Genomic DNA, 7,824 nt, shown 5'->3' with positions numbered 1-7,824 from the left:
TGCATAAATCCACTTCCGGGGCCCACTTGGTGTATGTTTGGGCTGAGCTTGATCTATCCACGAGCTGAGGCTTCTCTTGGAGTTGAACTCTGAGTTATGACGTGTTTTGGGCGTTCAACTCCGGATCATGACGTTTTTCTGGCGTTTAACTCCAGACAGCAGCGTGTACTTGGCGTTCAACGCCAAGTTACGTCGTCATTCTTCGAATAAAGTATGGACTATTATATATTGCTGGAAAGCCCTGGATGTCTACTTTCCAACGCCGTTGAGAGCGCGCCAATTGGAGTTCTGTAGCTCCAGAAAATCTATTTCGAGTGCAGGGAGGTCAGATTCCAACAGCATCAGCAGTCCTTTTGTTAGCCTTCTTCAGAGTTTTGCTCAAATCCCTCAATTTCAGTCAGAATGTACCTGAAATCACAGAAAAACACACAAACTCATAGTAAAGTCCAGAAATGTGAATTTAACATAAAAACCAATGAAAACATCCTTAAAAGTAGCTTAAACTTACTAAAAACTATATAAAAACAATGCCAAAAAGCGTATAAATTATCCGCTCATCACACGTCTTGGTAGCTAACCATGGATAGAAACACCCATCGCGGAGTAAGTAGGTTTGAGCTACAACCCCATTGCTACTACCCGCTCAACCCACAGCCAGTGGAATAACCACTACTGCGACTACTACCCAGGCGAGTGTTTAAAAGCTCAACCTGGAGCGAGTGGAATCACCACTACTACCGCTACTACCCAGGTGTCACAGTCTTTGACCTGGAGCAAGTGGGACGAACCACAACCCTTGCTACTGCCCAGGTATCTCAAGCATATATTCATTCAATTCAAAATCAATATTCATCCCAGCCATCCGGCTCACGGTTCAATCCAGAACCAGCCAATTTATCAATAAATACAGCCCTTTCAGCTCAAACTCATAATTCATAATCAGCCATACGGCCCACAACTCATTTGGCAATCAGCCATAGTTCAATAGCATACACAGTCATTCCGGCTCATAACAAAACAGTACTTCCACCATTCAACATTATCAAGTTCATAAAATCGGCATTTAAGCCATAAACCACTTTTCTCAAGCCATTTCACTTTGAAATCAAATTTTAACTCTTTTCAACCTTGGCTTTAAAGATCTCATTTCTCAAATCATCTCAGGCTCATAAGCCAAATTTACTCAAAGTGAGTTCCCTTTTTAAAACAAGGCGACTCTTGGCATTTTCTCTCCAAAACTTCCAAAACCATGGCAAGTTAAGGATTTATTTCAAAGTATTCAAAATCACCTATCCAACAATGAGATTTTATAGCAAAAGTTTCTCGGCAGAGTCCCAAGTCTTTAGGGGAGAATAACATAACTCATTTCGCCAAGTTCATTTAAATTCATTAAAACCTTGGCTTCCTAATTTGAGTAATAAAATATGATCTAAGCCAAACCGAGTCACGTAATCATTTACTTCTTTTAAAGCCGTTTCCTTTACTTAGGAAAACCACATTCAACCCCATGATAAATGCTAGAACGTTTCAACTGTTCGAAATTGTTTTAGTCTTGCAAGAATTCAGTATTCAAAGAGTACTTAAAACATTTCTCAAAACATTTCAAAATGAAACTTGTCAATAGACATTCAGGTTCTTTCAAAGTCATTGAAACTCCTCTAATTAAGACCCTCAAGTCAAATTCAAAGGCATTGCCCTTATCACATTTAAAATAGCTTTAAAACATAAGTTTCATCTAAATAACTTTCTCCTGAAGGAGATACAATGCCTTTCTAAAGAAGCAAGACTAAATCACAATTTCCTCTTTAATAATTTATTTCAAAAGCATGAATCATCATTTTCTTGATAATTCAAATAAAAGAGTAGAAGTCTTTAACTTATCATTTTTCCAAACAACATTTCAATAAAGACTCGGATTTTATAGAAATTTTGGCAGCATCTCCCCTAAAGCTTGGACTTTTGCCACCTGGTTCGGGTCCCAACTAAACCGTTTCTCATTCCTTTTTGACAGCTCAACACCAGAAATCAATTCAAAAGCAAGCTAAATCCAACAGTCGCCTCAGTGGCATATCTCAAGGAAACCATTTGAAATTCAACTCAATATCAACCGATTTAACTCATTTCCAAAGTTTAAAAGAATTGGTTCAGCAACAAATCATTTATCAAAACCAAATCAATTAAAGCAAACCCGGCTGAATTCAAAAGTGCATTCGACTTTTCACATCATCAAAATAATTGACTCAATTCAAACCAATCCTCAACGGATTGAACTCATATTTCAAATCTTTAAAGAATCAACTTCAAAACATTACATTTCACAAAGCCGCACAACAATTCAGCCAAACCAACATCCATAACCATTCGAGTCAATCGAATAATACATAAAGCAGATACAATCACCAAATACACAATATCTCACATTAGTATCCATATGTAATAATTCTAATACATAAAACACAGTTTTTGGAAAGCGCCTCTACCTCAAAACGTAATTCCATAACCCAAACGCGTCACAAAGTCCTTTCCACTTCAACCTGAAATCAACAATCAAAATCCCGACTCCATGTGTTTTCCTCAATAGAAGAAACAGCCTCAACGCCACAAGTAAACTCGGATTCTAACCCCTAGAACCGTCAACATCATAAACACTTTATTACACGGAATAGAACACTAATGCAGGGATTTCAAAAATCGAAATACTCACTGAATTAACAAAACGAAATGGCCGTAGCTCCATATCAACCCGGCAGCGGCTCCATTAAATTTCGAGCGATAACGGCGGCCCGAATTTCTGATAATAGTAGCTGTACAACCACGCAGTATCAACAATCTTCCTAGAATTCAAAAGAATGGAAATCTTAATTAAAACCCTTACCTCAGTGTCAAAACTCACCGAAACCACTGCACAGAGCAGCTCCATTGATGGCAGCTCGTACCGCAGCGACCCAGGCAACAACATCAACTAAACAGCCACCCCGATGATAGCAGAGGCTCCGACAGCCTCAATAGGGCATGGTAGAGGTAGAAATGGAGTAGTACAGTGACAAAAACCCAGCCTCCATCCCTTCTCACTCATCGAGCGCACCTTCTGTTCTTCATGGTGCTCAATCGGCAATGGCATGAGCTCCGGCGGAAGTGGACTGCGGAGAGATCAATGGCGGCGAGGCAAGGCATGGTGGCGAGGCAAGGCATGGTGGCGATGCAGCTGGATGTGCGACTGCTCTCCCTTCCTCCACGCCTCTGGCAGCGGCGGCCAGGGCCCCCGTGATGGCTCCGTTCTTCGCCCCTTCTCTCTAGGTCCCTCACTCTCCTCTGTTCGCGCAGTAACAAGGACAAGGCACGACGGCAAGGTGACGGCTCCAGTGGCTCAGCACCGTTCGACAGTGAAGCGGCCTCCGTTCCCTTTTTCTCCCTTCCCGTCAGCCTTCTTCTCCCTTTCCTTCTTTGATTTTGGCGCTGCTATGGGTTTCACTTGTGTGTGTGTTAGGTTTGCTTGTGGTTGAGTGATGATGGGGGTAAGGAAGAGGGGCAGCAGCTACGACTGTATGGGTTTGGGGGGTTAGGGTTTTCTTTTTCTGAAAACTAGGGTTAGGGGCATTTTAGTAATTTCACATAAAATTGGAAATAATATAATTGAAACTCAAATTAAATCCAACACTAATTGTATATAGAAAATACTATTTGCTCATCAATTTTACAAATAATTTTCAATAAAAATGCCCAAATCAAATAATTAGAAATAATATACTTAATTTCTTCATTTTTCCAAAATAGCAATAGTAATATTTAAAATATTACATATCTAATCCAAATCATATAAAATCCTTATTATTTCATAAATATCAACTTTATAATTCAATTATAGAAAATAATCCAATAATTGTAAAATTGGATAATAATCGTAACTCATCTCAAATTCGGTAAATCAAAACTTGCCTTAATTATCTTTGATAAAATAATTTCTGAAATTAAGGCTATAGATAACCATATGATTTGAGACTTGATCATAATAAGACTTTTCAAAAGTTTTGGGTCTTACAGATTTACCGTCAAATTTATCCGTAAGTAAATCTCAATTAATGGAATGTTGTGTTTTGGTCATACGCAATACATTACCGTCGAATTTATCCACCGGTAAATCCGACGATAAACCTAATCTGAATTCAAAATGTGCGACCCTCTCCCCTCACTTTTGAGAACACCCTTCTCTCTCCCCCATTCTCCTCTCTCTTCTCTCTCTCCTAAAACATCCTCCGGCCACCCTCTGCCAGCGCTGTCCACCTGCCTCCATTCTCCTCCAAAGTCTACATTAAGTTGCTTGGATAGTGTTTCGTTGCCTCAAACAGTGTTGCTCGATCTGTCTCTGCCACCATTGGAAGAGTTGCCGCTGTCGCTCCCTCTATCGTCGGAGTTGTGTCTCTCCTCCGTCGTCCAGGTTGTTTGCTCTCATCCCTCTCTCTATTCCATTTTGTTTTTATTTTTTAATAAATAGTTCTAACTCCTTTTTTTCCCTAATCCCCTTTTTGCCCTAACAGCATCTCGTCCTTGATTGTTCTTCTTCAGTCTCTGTTAGTTGTTCATTTAGTTGTTGATTCTTCTTGTTAGTTGTTATGTTGTTGTTGCATAGATGTTCAGTTTTTGTAGTTATTGAATTTATTTGTTGTTATTGCTCTTGATTACTTAAATTTTTTGTTAATAATTATTTAGTTCTCGTAGTTATTACTGTTATAGTTCTTGTTGATTTGTTAGTGATTGTTGCTGTTGTTGTCATTGTTCTTGTTGATTTGTTAATTTTTTGGTAATAATTGTTTAGTTTTTCAAGATCTCTGCTTTGAGCCTTGTTTTCTTTGTCTTTGGTGTGTTTCGAAACATGTCATCGTTGAGGTGTTTTTCTATGTCGTTTAACCAAGCAATTGGTGCCACAAAACCTTTTTTCACTGCCTTTTTTTCTTCAAGAGGTAGGCTTACAAAGTGGGTCAAGGTTTGATTTCTCTTTTCTTATTTTGTTTTTTTTTGTTTATATATGTTTCGGATGAGATAGTAATTTGAGTTGAAGATAAAATAAAATAAGATTTGTTAGTAGCTGAGAATCTTCTCTCTTAATAGGTTATGTTGTTGATGAAAAAGAGTAGCTCATATCATTGGAAAAAAGAGGGTGTTTGCTATATCATAAGTAACTTGTGTTTCTTGTTAGTTGAAATCCACAATTTTCATATAATTGATGTGGTTTATTAACTATTATGGTTGTTATCAATGTTTATAGTGTCTAGTTAAGTTATAGTTCTGTTTGTGCACTTTTTTTAGAGGATGATATAATACAAGTCATTTTTTGTTTTTGTTTTACTTCATTTTTTCTTTTTTTTTTGTTTTTGTGTTTTTATTCCCTAATGGTAATTTACTTCATTATCAAACAGTATTTGATAACATTATGTGGTATTGAATTAAATTAAGTTACTTCACTAAATTTGGTTTTGAGATTTTGTAACATGTAGAATCTGAGAACAAGGAGAATAACATAGTAATAGTTTCTATTTATGTTATCGGTGTGTGCATGTTTAATAAGGAAAGTAATTGGTTTTTCTCTTCTCATGTCATTTGATTGTATATTGCCTGTACAAATGAACAATTACACTTTTCTTTATGCTTTGTTATTTTTTATTTTCATCTTTCCTGTGATTTTGTGATCTGGTTAGGGTGTAAGAGTTTATTCAATTTGATGATCTTGTGATTTGTTGAATTGGAAATGTAAATTATATTGGAATTAACTTTTGGATCTTTAGCTTTCTGATTTGTCACTGTTTAGCTTTCATATAAGTGGTAGATTCCATTTATGAATAAAGTAGTTTTAAAGTAGAAGAAAAGAGACAAAAAAAACTTGTTTAGTTCATTTTTTGTATTCAAAATTCTTGTTTGTGAATTTTAAACAAAAAATTATAGACAAATTATTATAAAAAAATCTATAACTTTAAATTTTATTAGTTTAAAAATTATTGAATTTAAATATTTAAAATTATTATAGTGAATTTTCAAACAAATTTTTTAAAAAATAAAATTTAAGTTTACTGTCGGATTTACCGTCGGTTATATTCGCCAGTAACTATTAATTTAATTATTAATAATAAATCATATATTACCGTCGGATTTACCAGGAGAAAAATCCGACGGTAACAAGCTCCAAAATTTCGCAATTAATTAAAAGTTTATATCAATCGCTAAATCCGCCGATAATTAGCGGCGGATGAAAAACTCCGCTGGTAAATAGTTATCGGCGATGTTTATTGGTGCACGAAATTGTGATAATCAATGGCGCCATCAACATGGTACGTACAATTGTAATCTCAACTCTTTATCACAACTTCGCACAACTAACCAGCAAGTGCACTGGGTCGTCCAAGTAATAAACCTTACGCGAGTAAGGGTCGATCCCATGAAGATTGTTGGTATGAAGCAAGCTATGGTCATCTTGTAAATCTCAGTCAAGCAGATTCAAATGGTTATGGATGATTTATGAATAAAGCATAAAATAAAGATAGAGATACTTATGTAATTCATTGGTGAGAATTTCAGATAAGCGTATGGAGATGCTTTGTCCCTTCCGTCTTTCTGCTTTCCTACTATCTTCATCCAATCCTTCTTACTCCCTTCCATGGCAAGCTGTATGTAGGGTTTCACTGTTGTCAGTGGCTACCTCCCATCCTCTCAGTGAAAATGTTCAACGCGCTCTGTCACAGCACGGCTATTCAGCTGTCGGCTCTCGATCATGTCGGAATAGAATCCAGTGATTCTTTTGTGTCTGTCACTAACGCCCCACAATCGCGAGTTTGAAACTCGTCACAGTCATTCAATCCTTGAATCCTACTCAGAATACCACAGACAAGGTTTAGACCTTCCGGATTCTCTTGAATACCGCCATCAATTATAGCTTATACCACGAAGATTCTGATTAAGGAATCCAAGAGATATCCACTCAATCTAAGGTAGAACGGAGGTGGTTGTCAGGCACACGTTCATAGGTGAGAATGATGATGAGTGTCACGTATCATCACATTCATCAAGTTGAGGAACAAGTGATATCTTAGAACAAGAATAAGCTGAATTGAATAGAAGAACAATAGTAATTGCATTAATACTCGAGGTACAGCAGAGCTCCACACCTTAATCTATGGTGTGTAGAAACTCCACCGTTGAAAATACATAAGAACAAGGTCTAGGCACGGCTGAATGGCCAGCCTCCCAAAGAGGGTTCAATCATAAAAACATGATCAAAAGATCTCTGATTGAAAGATGAAAATACAATAGCAAAAGGTCCTATTTATAGAGAACTAGTAACTTAGGATTTACAAAGATGAGTGAATGACATAAAAATCCACTTCCGGGCCCACTTGGTATGTGCTTGGGCTGAGCATTGAAGATTTCATATGTAGAGACTTTTCTTGGAGTTAAACGCCAGTTTTTATGCCATTTTGGGTGTTTAACTGCAGCTTCTATCCTGTTTCTGGCGTTTAACGCCAGAATAGGGCAGGAAGTTGGCTAGATTAGAAGTGTTTTGTTAAGAATTCTCTGTCTGTTGCTGAGTGGAACGCCTGTTTGGGCCATCAAATCTCGGGCAAAGTATGGACTATTATACATTACTGGAAAGCCCAGGATGTCTACTTTCTAACGCAGTTAAGAGCGCGCCTATTGGGTTTCTGTAGCTCCAGAAAATCCACTTCGAGTGCAGGGAGGTCAGAATCCAACAGCATCTGCAGTCCTTTTCAGCCTCTGAATCAGATTTTTGCTCAGGTCCCTCAATTTCAGCCAGAAAATACCTGAAATCACAGAAAA

General features: G+C 37.3%; 1 long non-coding RNA gene across 1 annotated transcript in view; it reads right to left on the bottom strand.

The window, feature by feature from the left end:
• Window positions 1–3,180, bottom strand: part of LOC110273148 (uncharacterized) — a 16,992-nt gene extending 13,812 nt beyond the window's left edge. The window contains exons 1-3 of the long non-coding RNA XR_002364588.2: window positions 2,876–3,180; window positions 2,705–2,804; window positions 2,481–2,624 (exon numbers count right to left, since the gene is read on the bottom strand). This is a non-coding gene — a long non-coding RNA (uncharacterized LOC110273148). The remainder of the gene's footprint in view (window positions 1–2,480; window positions 2,625–2,704; window positions 2,805–2,875) is intronic.
• Between the last annotated feature and the right edge of the window lie 4,644 nt (window positions 3,181–7,824).

The sequence above is a fragment of the Arachis duranensis genome, chromosome 6 (genome assembly GCF_000817695.3).
Source record: "Arachis duranensis cultivar V14167 chromosome 6, aradu.V14167.gnm2.J7QH, whole genome shotgun sequence".
Classification (NCBI taxonomy): Eukaryota; Viridiplantae; Streptophyta; class Magnoliopsida; order Fabales; family Fabaceae; genus Arachis; species Arachis duranensis.
The sequence above is the reverse complement of the archived record's forward strand: the minus strand, read 5'-3'. Positions and strand labels throughout refer to the sequence as shown.